Below are 20,385 nucleotides of genomic sequence, written 5' to 3'. Positions count from 1 at the left end.
TGAGACAATAACCAAACTACACCTGCATGATGAAGAACTTACTGAAACTGTATTGCATTTGAACTTGGGACACTTTGTGGTGTTTTTGTTTTGTTTTTTTCCCCTTTGATGAGACGACAGAACTACTTCTGAGACACCATCTCCAGGATTGGAGGCTGAGGGACTAACACCAAAATTATTAAGACTGAAACTTTATTGCATTTGAACTTGGAGATTTTTTTTTTCATTCCTCTGTCTCTCTAATGCCTCTTTAGCTTACTGTTGATTAGTACACTATCTCTCCCTGTTTGTATCTTTGAAACTTTTGTTTGTTTTGTTTTTTTACTTGTTTGTTTGTTTTTCCCTTTTTCTTTAACTTCTTTGCTTTCCCTCTCCTCTCACCCTTCCTTTCTAAATATCACCATTGTTATTATTACAAGCTAGAAAAAAAAAATTTAATTGCACACAGTACAGGGACAATAACAACACCAAGGGCAATGATTGGAAGACAGAAAAAACAGGGAAACCAGTTTCCCCACAGCAAAAAATTAGTACAGGAACCAGAGGGAAATGAAGAAAAAAGATACTCAGATCCAGACTCCAACAAAATGAAGATAAACTATGCCAAAGAACTCAATGAAGCCCACAAGAATAATTTAAAAGAAGAAATACTACAGGTAATCAATGAGAATTTTATAGAGATGATATTGGATATGGTCAACCAAAATGTACAGGAGACACTCAAGAAATTCCAAGACAACGAAAGTAGAGAATTTGAAAAAGCCCAAGAAGAAATAAAAGAAACCATAGAAGCACTATATAATCACCAAAGTGAAACAAAGAACATGATTAATAAAGAGATAAATGAACTCAGGACAAAAATAGACAACATTAAAGAGGAAATGACTCAGGATATGGAAAACCTCAGAAAAAAGAACGAAACAGAATTTCAAAACAAAATAGAAGGCCAATCCAGCAGAATAGAACAAACAGAAGACAGAATCTCAGAACTCGAAGATGAAATGAAAATTAAAGGAAAAACTGAAGAACCATTAGTTAAACAACTCAAGACCTGTGAAAAGAAGATGCAAGAACTCACTGACTCCATCAAAAGACCAAACCTGAGAATCATGGGCATTGAAGAAGGAGAAGAGGTACAAGCAAAGGGAATGTGTAATATATTCAACAAAATAATAACAGAAAATTTCCCAAATCTAGAGAAATCCATTCCCATACAGATGCAAACAGAACACCAAACAGACCAGACCAAAATAGAACTACCCCATGGCATATTATCATTAAAACAACAAATACAGAGACCTGAGAAAGAATATTGAAGGCTGTGAGAGAGAAAAAACAAATAACAAACAAAGGTAAACCTATCAAAATCACAGCAGACTTCTCAACAGAAACATTAAAAGCAAGAAGAGCTTGGGGTGAGATCTTTCGGGCACCGAATGAAAATAACTTCAACCTTAGGATACTCTACCCAGCAAAACTATCATTCAATATAGATGGAGCAATAAGTCTTCCATGATAAGCAGAAACTAAAACAATATGTGACCACAAAGCCACCACTACAAAAGATTCTTCAAGGGATTCTGCACACAGAAAGTGAAACCCAGCATAACCATGAAAGGGCAGGTATCACCAAACTACAGGAAAAGAAAAAGCAAGAAAGTAGAGAGTAACCTCAACTTAGGTACACACAATCAAACCTTCGAAGAACTAAGACAGCTAAATGACAGGAATCACCACATACCTATCAGTACTAACACTTAATGTTAATGGACTTAATTCCCCCATCAAAAGGCACTGTTTGACAAACTGGATTAAAAGGAGGATCCAACAATTTGTTGCTTACAGGAGACCCATCTCACTGACAGAAATAAGCATAGGCTTAGGATGAAAGGCTGGAAGAATATTTACCAAACCAGTGGCCCCCGAAAACAGGCAGGAGTAGCAATACTTATCTCTGACAAAGTAGACTTCAAACCTACATTGATCAAACGAGATAAAGAAGGACATTCCATACTAATAAAAGGGGAAATAGACCAAAAGGAAATAACAATCATCAACCTGTATGCACCCAATGTCAACGCACCCAATTTCATCAAACATATCCTGAAGGACCGAAAAGCATATATTAACTCCAACACAGTGGTTGTGGGAGACTTTAACACCCCATTATCATCAATAGATAGGTCATCCAAACAAAAAATCAATAAAGAAATCCTAGATCTAAAATATACAATAGATCAAATGGACCTAGTTGATGTCTACAGAACATTTCATCCAACTTCTACACAATATACATTCTTCTCAGCAGCCCATGGAACCTTCTCCAAATAGATCATATCCTAGGGCACAAAGCAAGCCTCAGCAAATATAAGAAAATAGAAATTACACCATGCAGTCTATTAGATCACAATGCAATAAAACTAGAACTCAACAACAAAAGTAGACAAAAAACATGCAAACAGCTAGAAACTGAATAACTCATTGCTTAATCAACAATGGGTCCTTGATGAAATAAAAGAAGAAATTAAAAAGTTCCTGGAAGTCAATGAAAATGAAAACACAACCTACTGGAACCTATGGGACACAGCAAAGGCAGTCCTGAGAGGAAAGTTTACAGCCATAAGTGCATATATTAAAAAGTCTGAAAGATCCCAAATCAATGACCTAATGATACATCTCAAACTCCTAGAAAAATAAGAACAAGCAAATCCCAAAACAAATAGAAGGAGAGAAATAATAAAAATAAGAGCTGAAATCAATGAAATAGAAACCAAAAAACCATACAAAGATTTAATGTAACAAAAAGTTGGTTCTTTGAAAAAATAAACAAGATTGATAGAGCCTTGGCAAACCTGACTAAAATGAGGAGAGAAAAAATCCAAATTAGTAGAATTAGGAATGCAAAAGGGGAGATAACAACAAACACCATTGAAGTTCAAGAAAGCATCAGAGACTACTTTGAGAACCTATATTAAAATAAATTTGAAAATCTTAACTAGACAGATTTCTAGATACATATGATCATCCAAAACTGAACCAAGAGGAAATTAATCACCTGAATAGATCTATAACACAAAATGAAATTGAAGCAGCAATCAAGAGTCTCCCCAAAAAGAAAAGTCCAGGACCAGATGGATTCTCTGCTGAATTCTATCAGAACTTTAAAGAAGAACTGATACCAATCCTCCTTAAACTGTTCCATGAAATAAAAAGGGAAGGAAAACTGCTTAACACATTTTATGAAGCCAGTATTACACTTATCCCAAAACTAGGCAAAGACACCTCCAAAAAGGAGAACTATAGGCCAATCTCCTTAATGAACATTGATGCAAAAATCCTCAATAAAATAATGGCAAACCAAATTCAACAACACATCAAAAAGATCATTCACCACGACCAAGTAGGCTTCATCCCAGGAATGCAGGGGTGGTTCAACATACGAAAATCAATCAATGTAATAAACCACATTAACAGAAGCAAAGACAAAAACCACTTGATCATCTCAATAGATGCAGAAAAAGCCTTTTCATGATAACAACTCTAAGAAAACCAGGAATAGAAGGAAAGTACCTCAACATTATAAAAGCTGTATATGACAAACCTACAGCCAGCATTATACTTAGCGGAGAAAAACTGAAACCATTCCCTCTAAAATCAGGAATGAAACAAGGATGCCCACTCTCTCCACTCCTATTCAACATAGTACTGGAATTCCTAGCCAGAGCAATTAGGCAAGAAGAAGGGATAAAAGGAATACAAATAGGTAAAGAAACTGTCAAAATATCACTAATTGCAGATGATATGATCCTATACCTTAAAGACCCAAAAAACTCTACTCAAAAGCTCCTAGACACCATCAATAGCTATAGCAATGTAGCAGGATATAAAATCAATATAGACAATTCATTAGCATTTCTATACACTAATAATGAGCAAACTGAGAAAGAACATATGAAAACAATTCCATTTACTATAGCCTCAAAAAAAAAAATCAAATACCTAGGTGTAAACCTAACAAAAGATGTGAATGACCTCTACAAGGAAAACTATAAACTTCTGAAGAAAGAGATTGAGGAAGACTATAGAAAGTGGAGAGATCTCCCATGCTCATGGATTGGTAGAATCAACATAGTAAAAATGTCGATACTCCCAAAAGTAATTACATGTTTAATGCAATTCCCATCAAAATTCCAATGAAATTCATTAAAGAGATGGAAACATCTACCATTAAATTTATATGGAATCACAAGAGGCCACGAATAGCCAAGGCAATACTCAGTCAAAAGAACAATGCTGGAGGTATCACAATACCTGACTTCAAACTATATTACAAAGCAATAACAATAAAAACAGCATGGTACTGGCACAAAAACAGACATGAAGACCAGTGGAACAGAATAGAGGACCCAGATATGAAGCCACACAACTATAACCAACTTGTCTTTGACAAAGGCGCTAAAAATATAAGATGGAGAAAAGACAGCCTCTTCAACAAAAACTGCTGGGAAAACTGGTTAGCAGTCTGCAAAAAACTGAAACTAGATCCATGTATATCACACTATACCAATATTTTTTTTTCAGTGTTCAAAGACAGTTTACTCCAATACCACTCATTGTTTCCATCATTCTGTCGGTTAGGGCAACTACAGAAACCCAACCCAATCAGAAAGAATTGCTTCTTGATTTCAGCTTTTCAAGTTTGAGTCTTTTAACTAGCAAGTCCTTTGAAACAACCCAGATTTAACTTCGATATTCTGGGCAGTAGCTTTGTCTTTAAGCCACATATGGTCCAATACTGCCTCACACTATACCAATATTAAGTCAAAATGATTCAAGGATCTTAATATCAGACCCCAAACTCTAAAGTTGGTATAGGAAAGAGTAGGAAATACCTTGGAATTAATAAGTATAGGCAAGAACTTTCTCAATGGAACCCCAGCAACAAAGACATAGCATAGATAAATGGGACTTCATAAAACTAAAAAGCTTCTGCTCAACAAAAGAAATGGTCTCTAAACTGAAGAGAATGCCCACAGAGTGGGAGAAAATATTTGCCAGCTACACATCAGACAAAGGACTGATAACCAGAATATATAGGGAACTTAAAAAACAAAATTCTCCAAAAATTAATGAACCAATAAAGAAATGGGCAAGTGAACTGAACAGAACTTTCTCAAAAGAAGAAATTCAAATGGCCAAAAAACACATGAAAAAATGCTCACCACCTCTAGCAATAAAGGAAATGCAAATTAAAACCACACTAAGATTCCACCTCACCTGTTAGAATAGCCATCATTAGCAACACCACCAACAACAGGTGTTGGCAAGGATGCGGGGAAAAAGGAACCCTCTTACACTGTTGGTGGGAATGTAAACTAGTACAACCACTCTGGAAAAAAATTTGGAGGCTTCTTAAAAAGCTAAACATTGATCTACCATATGATCCAGCAATACCACTCTTTGGGATATACCCAAAAGAATGTGACACAGGTTACTTCAGAGGCACCTGCACACCCATGTTTATTGTAGCACTATTTAGAATAGCCAAGTTAGGGAAACAGCCAAGATGTCCCACCAGTGATGAATGGATTAAGAAAATGTGGTATTTATACACAATGGAATTTTATGCAGCCATGAAGAAGAACGAAATGTTATCATTTGCTGGTAAATGGATGGAATTGGAGAACATCATTCTGAGTGAGGTTAGCCTGGCTCAAAAGACCAAAAATCATATGTTCTCCCTCATATGCGGACATTAGATCAAGGGCAAACAGGACAAGGGGATTGGACTTTGATCACATGATAAAGCGGGAGCATACAAGGGAGGGGTGAGGATAGGTAAGACACCTAAAAAACTAGATAGCATTTGTTGCCCTCAACACAGAGAAACTAAAGCAGATACTTTAAAGCAACTGAGGCCAATAGGAGAAGGGGACCAGGAACTAGAGAAAAATTTAGTTCAAGAAGAATTAACTTAGAGGATAACACACATGTACAGGAATTCAATGTGAGTCAACTCCCTGTATAGCTATCCTTATCTCAACTAGCAAAAACCCTTAGTCCTTCCTATTATTGCTTATACTCTCTCTTCAACAAAATTAGAGATAAGGGCAAAATAGTTTCTGCCTGGTAGTGAGTGGGGGGAAGGAGGGGGTGGGGGAGAAAGGGAGGGGGTGGGGGAAGGGGGGAGAAATGACCCAAACATTGTATGCACATATGAATAAAATAAAAATTAAAAAAGAGAAGAGAAATCAGAAAGTGGGGGAGGAAGACAAGGATGAAAATAGCAGGACAGATGGTGATTATTGAGAGAAGAACTAATGGAGGAAACAGAAGAAAAGTTTAACAAAACGATAACAAACAGAAGTATTTTTGAATAAATACAATAAATCAAAGGTAATTCAGAAAGAGCTACCATATGAATTTGGGGTTCCAGACTTGTCTCCCAGCCTCACTAGTAAGACCGTAGACTCTTCAAATGTCTACTGTCTTCCTATCACAGTGCTGAGGTCCCTGCTTCACTTCCTAACCTAGTTTTGCCTCAACCTTGAGTCCTATTTGATGAACACCTCAAATAATCTGAAAAAGGAAATCAAAGATGGGTAAGTACAGAGATACTGAGTATAAAAACACAAACTCACCAGACCATATGATAATGGAACTTTTAGTCTGTCGCCCTGAGCCAGGGGAGCCCCAGCCCTGCAGTAATGGATCCAGAACAGTCAGGACTTGAACTCGAAGTAATTGTCAACTCTGCAAATTTTTATCCCCACTTAAGACTGGTCAGAAAAATCCAAGTATATCCCCAAACAGTCACATAAAGACACCTGCCTCTAGTTAGCTCCCTCTAGCTTCCCCACAACAGCAGGCCCCCTGAAGCCCTCTGTTTTTTCCTACTATAACATTTTTCTGCTTTCTTGCCTGCCTTTGAGTCTTTGCTGAACGTAAGCAAGGCGGCTGGCTGCCTTGCTCTAGCTAACTTTGAGTTATCAGACTTTTTGTTGTCATTTGGGTGGTCTTTGTTTACTTCCACAGTGCAGCCTCTCCCTTCTGCTCTGGACTCCTAGAGCAGATTCAGACTCCCACCTCTTGGTTGTGACCATTGCCTTTGAAGTTGAACCACAGCAACCAGCATGGTGCCTGGCAAATAGCAGGTGCTAAATAAATTCCTGTCAGGTGAACGGAGACCCCTCTAGATTAAGGTGAAGTGTGTTGCTGCAGATTCAAGGTCTTATAGGAGATCCACAGGAATAAATTCAGGAGAATTACTTTCAGGGCTGGGCATGGTGGCAAGTGCCTAGAATCTTACCTACTCAGGAGGTGGAGATCAGGAGTATCATGGTCTGAGGTTGGCCCTGGGCAAAAACTTGAGACGCTATCTGAAAAGTCACTATAGAAAAAAAAAAAAAAAAAGAAGGCGAGGGCCTGGGGTTGTGGTGCAAGTGGTTCAAACTCCAGTACCACGAACAAACAAATTACTTTTAGGGAGATTTCATTGGATTCCTTGTTATTGTGAATTCTTTAGAAAATCTAATTTTCTGGTTCATTGAATTTTTTGACTGATTGATTCAGAAAGTCTGAATGCCCCTCACTGAGCAGATCTGAGTGCTTCTATGAGATGCAGATGACCTGTTATAATTCCATAAATGTTGCTGTGAAAACGCGTGAGCTGAAGTTGAGGGGTGCCGGCTTGGGGTGGTCACATCCTGCCCAGGGACCATTGCTGAACTAAATGTCCAACAGGAGCTCGTTTCTTCCTGCTCCTTACTCATAAAGTTGAGTGCAATCTGCTCTCATCCACACAGTGGGGGCCCTTGAGCTCTGGGTTGTTTAGACTGTGGATAAAGAGGCCATCCATGGACATAGGGAGAAAGGTCAAAGGCAGCAGCTGCAGAAGACAGCAGGACCACAGGAAAAGGCTCCTCTGCCTGAGGCTGGGACCCCGGTCCTCCAGTTCTATAACCGTGGCAAAGCATGAAGAATTCCTTTTTCCCAAGCTCACAGAAGGTTCTTCTGAGTGTGCCTTTTTATTTTTTTAATTCAAAACATCCTTTTTCCAGCTCTATTTAGCAATTTTTATAACTGTGTTTGGACAAGCTGAACAAGTGAAACTTACTTAACACATCCAGTATGGGGCTTTTGGTCCATCACTGTGTATCCTATGTTTTGAGTAAAATCTGAATTTGCACATCAGTAACAATTCTGCCATGAGAATTTATTTTACCACAAAGGCCAAAACCTTTCTCCTGCCTCAATCTCTGTTTTCCCTGCCTTTTGCCTCTTCATTTGCTCCATCCACATGAACGTCTTGTCATGACCTTTCTCTGAGCCTTTGTGACGCCATTCCCATTGCTGGGAATAGCCTCTCTCTCAGTCCAACTAGCCAATCAAGCCATCTCTTAAGACCTAAAATGAGGAGCTGAGTATAGCAGTACACACCTGTAATCCCAGCACTCTTGAAGCTGAGGCAGGAGGATCATGAGTTTGAAGCCAGCCTGGGCTACATGGTAAGGTGTTGTCTTGAAAAACAAAACAAAAAAAAAACAACTCAACATCAATGTTGCCTTTTTTGTGCCATGTTCACAGACACCCCCAGAGTATAAATTCCCTGTCTCCTCTGTGCACCCACAGTGCCTCTCACACCTCATCATGGTGCAGATCACACTGCTCACTGTGTCTCCCCAGCAGGGCTACAACTCCCTTAGAGCAGGAACCACATCTCATTCACTTGGCTGTAGGACCCTAAGTCACGTAGGAAAAAAAATATCACTCTGGAGACATGGGAAGATTAAGTGAGCTTAACAGTACTGAGTACACAGTAAATACTCAGTGGTATGAACTATTGTGGAGGATTAGTATGGTTTTTTTTGCTTTGTTTTGTTTTTTTGAACTTAGGGCTTCGTGCTTGCAGAGCTAGTGCTCTACTGCTTGAGCCACACTCCCAGTCCAACAAGGGTGAATTATTTTAGAAATTTATTGGGATCTTCTTTCTTCTGCTGCTCAGCTTCCCCTTTACCTTAGATGGCTGACCTGGGGTCCACTATTTGTCCAGGGGATAGTTACCAGAAATGAGCCAGCTTTAAAAAAAAAAAAGGCAAGTCTCTGCTTTTAACCCAAGTTGCAATGGTCCAGACCTAGAGGTGTAAGACAGAAGATATTTTAAAGAGGAAGCAAAAAGCAGAATAAGTCCCCCATCCCGTCACCAGCCTCTCCTGGAGATGAGGAGGGTGCATTTAGAGAAGAAATGAACAGTCTAGATGGGGGTGAGAAGGAGCCTCTACTCCACCACACCTGACAGCTCAGGGTCCCCTTCCAGGTTCCCCCCTCGCCCTCCTCCACCCTGCTCTCTGCCCCTGGGAAGCTGACTTGGGAAGACACTCACAGGCCCCTTTGTCCTGTGCTTCTGATTGGATTCAGACCATGATGGGCAGTAACAGGAGAAAAAAGGTAGAAGGAAAGTGGTTAATCTTTTTACTCCCCTGTTGCCCTCCTGCAGGGTCACTCAGGCTAGGAGGTGTCCTGACCAAGGTCACATGGCTTTAGTCAAGGTGACCTCTCCTACAATAACTACTCCGACTCTAGTCAGGCCTTGGGCGGTACTGACACCTCTGTTACTTGCTAGCTCATTATGTTTCCTTGTGAACTCAGGGCAGCCCAGAGTGCAGAGAACTTGCTCCCTGCTTGCTCTTGGGAATGTTTCATAAGTTGCTGCCTTACGATGTACCTGGCTACTGGGAGTGAGGAGAGCTGTAGACAATGTGGTACAGGCGGTGTAAGCAAAGAGGGCTAGAGACAGACAGACGGACACAGCAGATCTCCTGTAAAGAGACAGTCCATGTCAGGAACATGACTGAATTCTTAAAGTGATTTGATGGTTGAGGTTACGTGTCAACTTCACTGGCCCACGGTGCCCAGCTACTTGGTTAATATTCTGGATGTTTCTGTGACGACATTCTGGGGGTGAGATTAACATTTTAAATGGGTGGACTTGGGATAAATCTTTTGCCTTCTGTCATGTGATGGGCCTCATCTAATAAGGGGAAGCGTTGCTAGAATAAAGACTCACTGCCCTTGAGCAAGAAGGAATTCTACCAGCAGCTGACTTACACTTAAACTGCAACTCTTCCTGGGTCTCCAGTCTCCTGGCCTCCCCTCTAGAATCTGGACTCGCATCTCTGCAATGGCACAGCCCAATTCCTAAAATAAACATCTGTCTATCTATCTGTCTATCACATATGTCCTATAAACACACACACACACACACACACACACACACACACACACACACGGTTCTGTTTCTTAGGGGACCCTGACTAATATGAATACTTTACCTCCCAGGGAGTCAAGGTGGGAACCAACCACAGCAGACTGTCTGGGACCTCATTTGAATGGTTGTCACCTCTTGGTAGACATAAGTTACTGAAGAACACAAAGCCGCAGAAGTTACCCTTGACTGCTTCCGCCAGCCCCACCCCATCAGGCCATCTAGTGACTGATCCTTCCCTGTCCTGTGTTTCCTCACTCACTGCTCCCACTCTAGTCTGAGCCATTGTAGAACCCTCCAGCCCATCACACAAGCCCTTGGCTGTCAATTGTGGCTAACTTTCCCATCTTCCCACGCCAAGCTTTTGCCCTGCCTGCCAACCATGCAGAGCTCTTCCCACCACTCTACAGTCCACACTCTTTCACGTCCGTGTTCCCTATGCACCTAACGATTAATTCTCCACTACGTGTGGTGCCCTGTGCTAAGGTTGACCACACAGTCCCCGGCCTCAAGGAGCTCAGAGTGCAGGGGAAAGAAGGCTGGGAAGCAGATAAGCATAAGCATGGGGATAGCTCCCCAAGAGAGCTCACACTGGCTACCTAAGGGGAAGAAAGCAGCACGTGGACAGCATCATCATAATAGTCCCCTTCCTACTATTCCAGGAAAACCTAGTTTCCCACGGATTTCAACCAGGGGTGGCAAAGAACCAAATACCATATTGATTCTTTAGGAGAAGCAGTCAGCACACCAGCTGTGTCAGGAATGAGGAGACAGGAATGTTCTCTGTAATGGGAATGTTCCATTCCTGGGGCCAGGGTGGGGGTGAGGGGGGAGGGGAATTGGCACAGCTGGAGTAACTAGATATTCAAGAAGAGAAGGCTAGGCAACAATTAATAAGTCCTTAGTCTGTCCCAGGTGCTGAGCAAAGTGAACCCCTACTACAGATTGTCTCCCTATAGCTCTCAGCAGCATCTCTCCAAGCTGGGCACTTTTATGCACCCATTTTACAGAAAAGGAAATGAGATACAGAGAATGGATGACTTACCCAAGATCACTGTTGGGAAGTGGTAGAGTCAGGACTCACCTGACTCCATAAAGTCTTAGTCCATGGCCCATGAGCCTAACTACTAAGCACCAGCAGCTAAGCCTGGGCATTAGGAATCTCTACAAACAGCTGAGCAAGCAAGAAAAACAAGCGCTCACACATGGGCTGGGGTAACATGTACATTGCTCAGTGCTCTTCCCTTTTCCTGTGGAAGTGCACTCTGTAGGCTCTTAGCTTGGTTTTGCTCTCTGTATCACCTGGTTTCACCACATCCAACCTCCCTTTGTTGTAACTGATTCCCAGCAGCATTTGATGACATTACTAGAAGATATTTCTAGGGATGTTTAAAGCACAAGAACTGAAAAAAGGTGTGACAATCACAGAAATTCTGGTGCAGATAAACAAGTGTGACTATTGTTCAGGAGCTCTGTTTAGCAACTAAAATGGCGCCATCCTGTGGCCAGATTGTAAACACCATTTGCCATTGACGAATAACCAGTTTTGAAAATCAGGTCTTTACTTTTATTTAACTTGGGGCAAGTTGCATTATTTTAGAGCTGTAGATTTAGTGTCAGAAATTATTAGCATTTTGTGTCAGACTATTTCATGTACCTATAATTTAAATTTGGGCCACGTGTGACCCCTCCGTGCCACATGGAAAGGGCCATGATTTGAATGTTGGGCATTGAGCTTAACAGAACTCTGATGAGGAGGTACCATGGAAGCTGGGTTTTTACCAAATAACACACCGAAGTGGACAGCAGGGTAAAGGGAAGATGGTCGAAGAATAGAGAGAAGGATGTGTTGTGCCAGAGTTGCCAAAGGACATCGGAGATTGGTGAAGGTTGAGTGCGGTGGAGCCTGTGCCCTGAAAAGGGAATGGAAGTGGAGTTGTGGTGGAGAGGAGGATCAGCGAAGGAGCCTTTCTCCTGTAGAGGTGGAGGTCACTGAAGGACATGAAGGCCTGTGTTTAGAAGGTGACTAGCAGCAATGTGGATGTGGATATAGCAGAAGAGAGAAGAAACCACAAGAAACAAGGGAAGTAGTTAGCACACTACTGTAGGAGTTTCCCATTAATTTGCTCATTGCACTAATATTTCTAAATGCTTACTCTGTGCCAGGTACTGTTCTAGGCATTGAGACACAAAAGACAACAAAACAGATTTCTTCCCTCAGGGAGTTTACACTGTATTACGGGGAGACGAGTAATAAATGTGGAAACAAATATATATACTTTCAGATGATGTTAAGAGCAGTGGGAAAAAAATAAAGCAGGGAAGGAGGGCAGAAATGTGGGTGGGGTTGCTATCTTCAAATAAGTTGTTCGGGGAAGGCCTCAGTGAGAAGTGAGTAAAAGGCCAAAGGAAGCAGGGGAGTGAAGCATCCCAAGTCCTGTAGGGAAGGCATTCCAGGCCAGGCTGACATCAGAGCCTACCTGGTGGCATCTAAAAAGCAAGAAGGTCAGTGTGACTGGACCAGAATCAGTCAAGTAAGGAATGTGTCTGTCTGTCTGTCTGTCTGTGTATGACTGTGTCTGTGTCTGTATCTGTATAAGAGATCAGAGACAGTAAGGAGATTATGGAGGCAAATTTTTTCTGTAAAGGGCCAGCTAGTTAATATTTCAGGCTTTGAGGACTGTGTAGGTCTTTTTTTTGCAACTACTCAACTCTGCCACTGGAGTAGGAAAACAGCCACAGATTATATGTAAAAGAATGAATGTGTATGTGTTCTAATAAAACTTTATATAAAAATGGGCAATGGATAAGAATGGCCTGAAAGCCAGAGTTTATTGACCCTAATGTAGGACACTGCAGATCAATATAAGGTTTTAGTTTTACTTTGAATGAGCTGGGGAGCCATTGAAGGTTTTGGGGTTTTTTTTGTTTGTTTTTGTTTTTGTGATACTGGGGTTTGAGCTCAGGGCTTCATGCTTGCTAGGCAGGAACTCTACCACTTGAGTTGCCCACCAGTCTGAGCCACTGAAGGGTTTTAAGAAAGAGGGGACATACTCTGATGTTTCATAAGATCACTCTGGTACTATGTGGGAAAAGATAGTAGGGAGCCAAGATGGAAAGTCGGAGACGAGCTCCTTAACTCCTGCCTCAGCAATCTTGGGAGGTTGCTCAGTGGGCTTCAGTTTTTCCCTTTTGTAATTGGGGTAATATCCAACTCATAGAGCTGAGGTGAATAGTAAGTGAATTAGTATATATACATATATATACATATACATGTATATGTATATATATTTATATATATGTATTTATGTTATATATGTATATATATATTTATATATATATGTATATGTATATAAAGTACATAGAAGGTGCCTGACACACAGTAAGTATTATATACCTGTTAGCCACCTTTATTAATACAATAATTTAAATAAGACATAGTGATGGCTTAAACCTCATGGGTAGAAGTACTAAAAAGTGACTCGATCCTAGACATATTTTAAAGATAGAGAAAACAGAATTTCCTGATGGATCGTATATGGGATAAAGAGAAAAACAGGAATTCAGGAAGACTGATTTTTTGCCTGAATAACTTGAAAAATGGAGCTGCTATTTATTGGAAAGGGGAAAGTTGGGACAAGATAGAGTTTGTTAGAGGTCAGGCAGCAGGGTCTGTGAACCTAGTTCAAAGGAAGGCACAATGAGAGTTCAAGAAAATAAAACCAGAACATTTGAAGATGATTGAGCTGGAGTGGCCAGTGATGAAGGTAGAAAACTGGAAGACATGTTGTCCTTGAGTTTTGGGAAGAAGGCGTGGCAGGGAGGGAGCTGTGGTCAGTAGCAAGAACAGTCAAGTAAGTGGCAGAGAAATCTTCACTGGATTTAGCAACAAAGGAGACTGGACAGTTTGGGTGAAGTGGTGGGGTGGAAGTTGGGTGGGAGGGGCTGGATAGAGGGTTGCACACACCAGGTAGAGACAGTAATTTTGGGAACGGGGTGAGGGGGGATTAGCTGAAATGAAAAAATTAGGCTATCCCTGGGCAACCCATGAGGTGCAGACAGAGTTGACAAGTGACAACAAAGCTAAGGACCTGAGCTAGGGCCTTGGAAGGAGGAAGGAGAGGAGCAGAGTGCTAGAGTATGTTGGATGAAGAAGACTTGGAGATTGTGGAGATCTGTGAAGAGAGAGCAGAGTCTAGGTTGCCTGCCTTGTTCCTGGTCTGCATGACTGAGGGGGGTGGGGAGAAGCCCCCCTTCTCTGTGACTCAGTGGCGTGCTGCTATGGCTGCCTGCATCCTGCTGCAGTGAAGTATGTTTGTGAGTTCACCTGTCACCTGCAAACCACCTCATTCCATATTTATCTCTGTGCAGTTGGCACAGGGTGACTGTTTGAAAATGCCTGCAGAATTGAACAAAGCACAAGCAATTTCAATGGTCTTAACCAGACAGTGATTTATGTCTTCCATGTCACGTTATAAAATACACTCCTCTTGTTCTTTCTTTACAACCCCACCTTCCTTTCTTTCTACAGATGTAGATGGATTCTTATCAAAGATGTTGTAACTCAACCATGTTTAATACAAAAGCACAGTTAGCATTCCATCAGGATCCCAGAGTTAAGTACAACAGCCAGTTCACTAGGGCACTGACTCATTTCATCTTGAGTTTCCTGAAGGTTTTTAGATGTGGTTGTCTAGAACCTGAGGTCTTGCATCCCTATCTCCATATGTCTGACCCTGAGCTCTTTAAGAAGTTTGCCTGATGGATTTCTGAAGTTTGCTTCCACTGCCTCAATGTTCAGAACCAACTCCATGAGCTATCCCATTTTCTACTTTTTAATGCAAGACAGTGATTCAAGCTCCAGAAAGGCAAACATAAATGAAAGGATCTCACATACTTCTTGGTGTTGAAGAAGGGATATTCTAACATTTTGAATATTTTATGGACAAATGGACCATTGTGAAATCTCAGAAATCCAGGTCCACCTCAAAATAGCTCCACCCTAGAATACCCCCATCCAGCTTGACAACAGAAAACAGACGCATGGGCGAGGTGGAGGGAGAAGCTGGCCAGGCAACGAGGAGGGTGGACTTGTGAGAGTGGCAGTGAAAAAGTCTGCTTGCACTTCCATGGTATGTGTGTGTGAGGTCAAGACATTGGACCCAGATGATGCTCTATGGTGAAGCTATGACCTCTGGTTCAACAAGCCTTCTAGCCTGACTCTGACCTAGGACAAGTCTGCACTCAATTCTGAGCAGTCACGGCATGACTTCAGACATTGCTCAGTGTCACCAGTGAAGTACTGAGAGGCGATGTGCAGTTCCCCTGCCACCTTCCCAGAAGTGAACCAACCAATGCAGGCTCTTTAGAATGGCGATGAAGCTCAACTTCAATGATGCCTTAAAAGTTGGGGGTTGGAGGTATGGCTCAATGGTAGAGTGCCTGCCTGGCCTGGGGTCCTGCATTCTATTCCAGGCCAAAAAAAAAAAAATCAAAAAGAAGGGGAGAAGGGGTTAAGGGATTGCCAAAGTCAAAGGAGACTTTGATAGCTCAGCGAAAGCAATCTTTGCCCAAGTCCAGTTTCAGGAAGGAGGCAATACATTTCTCAAGAGTCATAGCCTGAGCCTTGACACAATGACCCTGCTTTCTTTCCAGGTGGTGCTTCCTGTTGCTCTATGACCAGATGGTGACCCTCCCCGAGTCCTGCAGGACTGAAGATATCAAACACACAGAGACCATTCCACCTTCAACCACATCAGGAGGTGCTCAGAGACCCTTACTAGGGAGCCCCTAGAGCTGTGTGCTGACCTGCAGACCATGGCTCAGGCCAACTTTTGTTGTCTCCTTCAATTGAATGCAGCAGCTATGTGAGGCAGATGGAATCTTGATAGATGTCACAGAGGGCCTTGGTGTCATCCCATCTGTCAAGTCCTCAAAGCTGTGGTGACACATTGACTAAATAAACCAAAGAACCTTAGAATCTATGTGGCTAATAGAATGTGAATGACAATAGTGACCCTCTTGAAAAGTACATTCAATAATGTGAATCTTTCTCTGCCTCTTTACACATGTGTATCTGAGACCCCATCCTGGGTGGATTTCACTGATCAAACCCTAAGAGTTTTGGGAAGACTCCTGTGACTCATGTCTATTTCAAGCAATCATCATGTGAATTAAATGAAATAGCATAGGTACGGCAGAGGATGGACCATTAATCATTTTTAGTTGTTTTTCTCCTTACTATTTAAAATGTGCTTTGTAAATCACAAAGTGACAAATATTAGTTGTCAGTATGAGATAGTCCAATGAAATTGACTGGCATGTCTCACACTCTAATGGGCTCATGAATCACCTGGGGACCTTGTTAAAATGTAGATCTGTGCCTCTAGATCTGAAGGGCACTTGAGGTGCTGCAGTGCTGACAAAATTCAGTTGATTCCAATTAACCGATACACCTTGAGCTGCAAAGGTGTGCAACAGTGACCTTAACCAGGCTGTCAGTTTTATCTTGTAAGATTTACAAGGTATGGACTTTTTGCTCTTGCACTACTGAACTGGAATTTCCAGTGATGGAGCTCAGGCAGCTATAGTTTTAATAAACAACCCAGATGATTCTTGTATTCAGCCAGAACTAGTCTCCAGTTAATTCTGATTCATTCATCAGCTGATATTTGCTGAGCTTCTGCTCTCTCAGGCATTGACCATGGTGAGGACAACAAAAGAACCAGCAGTGAGAGAGCCTACACTAAAATGCTGGAGTTGGTGTGCTAGCCCAGGCTGGTGGTGGTGGTTGGGGGGGAGGTGGGAATTTGGCCAGTGTGATCAATCAAGAGCAGAAAGGCTTCTCTGTATGAAGTGGGGTAGAATGACAAGAGGAAAAAAAAATAATATTTTATATGTTGGGAAAGATTGAGTTCATTCAGGGATGAGAAAGTAACTAGACTAGAGAAGAAATTAGGATCAGGATCAGGAAGGGGTGCTAAGCTAAGGAATTTGACCTTCATTCTTGATGCTAGAATTTTAAGACTGAATGGTGACAAGTAGCAAACACAATATAAATTCTAGCCCTCACTATTATCATTGTTATTGTCAGGTGTTTAACCTTAGAAATACTATGTTGATAGTACACTGGAGAATAGGCTAGAGGGAACCTATACTGAAACAGGGGAAATAGTCAAAACTATTAGATTTATTCAGTTTAGGAATAGGAAAGATAGAAGGAGGTAGATTTTACAGGAGTTGGAAGACTGACCCTGTGATAATTTAAAAACTTACATCTGCATGCCCCAGTTTGTAAAGTCCTTTCATGTAACTAATCTTTAGATTAGTCCAATTTTACAAATAAAGGAAACTGAGGATCAGAAATGAGCTGGCTTGTTCAAGGTCACATGACAAGTACATAGGAGACTTCACACCAGGCTATCCTACTGCATTAAGTTCCTGCTCGTAGAGGGTAGAAACGCTGTATGAACACTTGGGAGGGTTGGGGTCCTCCCTTTCTTGTTGGTATGTGGATTGGCCTCAGAGGGACTCAGCCTCAGCTCCATATTCCCAGATACAGAAATAGTGAGAAGGTGAAGTCCCCACAGTGGATTCTCAGCCAACTTTGAAAAGGGCCCATATTTGGCTCCAGTTTTCCCAATACCATCTTGGAGCTGGTAGGTCATGAAAGCAAAATAGCAGAAATACAGATTCCGGAGCAGACAGCAAAGGCAGGTGGTGAAGCTCTCTTGACCCATCTTTGTATTCATTTCTGTTTCAAAGACATGTCCCCTTCTCCATCCCATCCCTTCCCATTTCCCCCAGGACCTTCTCCATCAATTAATTTCCACCTCTCCTTGATCTCTGCCTTTCCTCTTTGCAGGCTTCAAATTTGTACTGACCTCACCTACCCTTAAAGGGTCAACCAACTCAGTCCTGCCTTTTTCTCAGGCTGTGTGCCCTGAAGAGTTACCAACATCTTCACCCATGCTTCACACAGGGATGAGAAAGTTTCGACCAGATTTTGCCTGTCATCTGACTAGGTTCTCTGATTCTCTTAATTTCACAGTTGGCCTTCTGATTACCATGATTCCTCTTTGAGGACAATGGCTTGCAAATGGGTCCGCAAATATTTTGCAGACTGTATCTATGTAAACTTCATTGTGTAATGCTTCATACTTGGATGGATGGCACATCAATTAGGAATTTGTTTGACTGCTGCTAACACAGCAGCCCAAATCCTCTGGCTTAGCTATGTGAGACACTATAGGCAGAGATGATACATATCAAATTGACTAGCAAGGGGTCAGGGAGAGGTACTTGGGCTGTGGCCACAGCCCTTGTACAAAGTTTTCAGTATTCTGGGCTCCTGTGTCTTTTCACACTTTCTCCCTTGGCATGTTGGTTTGTGGTCCAAGATGACAATGTGTCTCCAAAGTATCTTCTAGATAGGAAGAAGGAAGAAAAGGCAAAGAGATAAAAACAGCCAAATCTTTCTTTTCTTTGAATATTAGGGTGTTCCCATTTGTTGTCTTCGGTTATAGTTAACCAACTGGATCTCTTTTTTTTGTTGAAATGTGAAACTATCCAGTTAAAATTCAGTGTTTTAAAAAACTTTTATTTTGAATATATTACTTAGCTAGGTCACTGTGTTCTGCTTTCTTTTTTTAAAGTACACATATCTTGTGCTCGCTTCGGCAGCACATATACTAAAATTGGAACGATACATAGAAGATTAGCATGGCCCCTGCACAAGGATGACATGCAAATTCGTGAAGCGTTCCATATTTAAAAAATAAAAATAAAAAAAGTACACATATCTTTATATACAAATATATGTACACATATATACAAAAACACATAGTTTTTATGATAATTATTTGATAATAAAGTCATTCTGGTCCTTTATTCCTAAATACTTCAATGCATATTTCCCAAGAATTCAGAAGTCTCATAGATAACCATAGTTCTCAGTATTGATACAATATTTTAATCCATTTATTCCAGTTTTGTCACTTGGGCCCATGTTCTTAAGGCATTTCTTTTCTTTTTTAAAATTTTTTATGATCATATTATTGTTGTTCTGGAGGTACATTGTGACATTTATGAAAGTGGTTACAATATATCTTAGATTTACCCCCTCCATCATTTTCCTGTATTCTCTCTACTACATTCTTAGAATAGTATCAACAGGTCTCATTTTCCCATTTTCATACATGAGTACATATTTCCACCATATTTACCCTCCTTCACCCTTTTCTTATATCCTCCCTGCTCTCACTGGTACTAACCCCTAGACAGGACCTGATTTATGTTCCTGTCCTCTGTTTTTGAGGGAAAAAAAATTTTTGTTTGTTTAAGATATCTATACAGAGAGTTTCATTATGACATTTCCATGATATATATGTATTGTGTTCTGCTTTTTCACAGTTAATTCAAAACAGAGCAAAACTCTGGGAATTATTTCAACACAAACAACTTATTCTTTAGGATTTTTCTCTAAGTATAGGACCTTTCTTGACCCTTACACAGCAAGAGATGGTCCTTCTGGACTTTCAGCTTGGGCTATCCTTAATGTGGTTCAGTCCCCAGGACCATCCTAGGAAAAGAAGCAAAGCACCTATTCACAGTAGGCCCTGAGTTAGGCACCTGGATACGTAAATGAAAACAAGGCCCCTGCCTTAGCAACCTCAACATTTATTGTGAGAGGTGAATGGATTAATTAAACAACTCATAGTTAAACAACTTGTAATACAGTTATGTTTCCATATATAGCAGTAAACAAATATGTAACGTGCTATGGAGTAGTAGAGCGAGGGATTCATTCTTATGGGTAGGAAGGATGAAGACTTCACTGAGGTTGTGACTTTCAAAATGGGGTTTGAAAAATGAGTAAGTTTTCTACACAGAGATGCATGGAAAGCACATTCTAAGCAGTGACACTACTGGAGGAAAAGGACAAGGGATGGAGATGATGAGTTCTTCAGTGTCATATACCATAGAGTATTTCAGGTGACATGGGGGCTGGAGAGACAGGTGGGGGCAAATGCAGAAGACTTTGGACACGAGCCTGGGGTTAGGCTTGTCTGTACTGGCCATGCACCCACAGAAGGCTTTTGTGTCCCCATTTTAGCTATTAG

General features: G+C 41.2%; 1 non-coding gene across 1 annotated transcript; it reads left to right on the top strand.

Moving 5' to 3' along the window:
- Positions 1 to 18,930: 18,930 nt before the first annotated feature.
- On the top strand, positions 18,931 to 19,037 carry LOC141425140 (U6 spliceosomal RNA). The gene has a single exon (XR_012450232.1). It is a non-coding gene; the product is annotated as a U6 spliceosomal RNA (small nuclear RNA).
- The last annotated feature ends 1,348 nt before the right edge of the window (positions 19,038 to 20,385 follow it).

This window comes from Castor canadensis, chromosome 7, assembly GCF_047511655.1.
Source record: "Castor canadensis chromosome 7, mCasCan1.hap1v2, whole genome shotgun sequence".
Lineage (NCBI taxonomy): Eukaryota > Metazoa > Chordata > Mammalia > Rodentia > Castoridae > Castor > Castor canadensis.
Note: the sequence above shows the minus strand (reverse complement) of the source record. Positions and strands in the feature narration are given on the sequence as shown.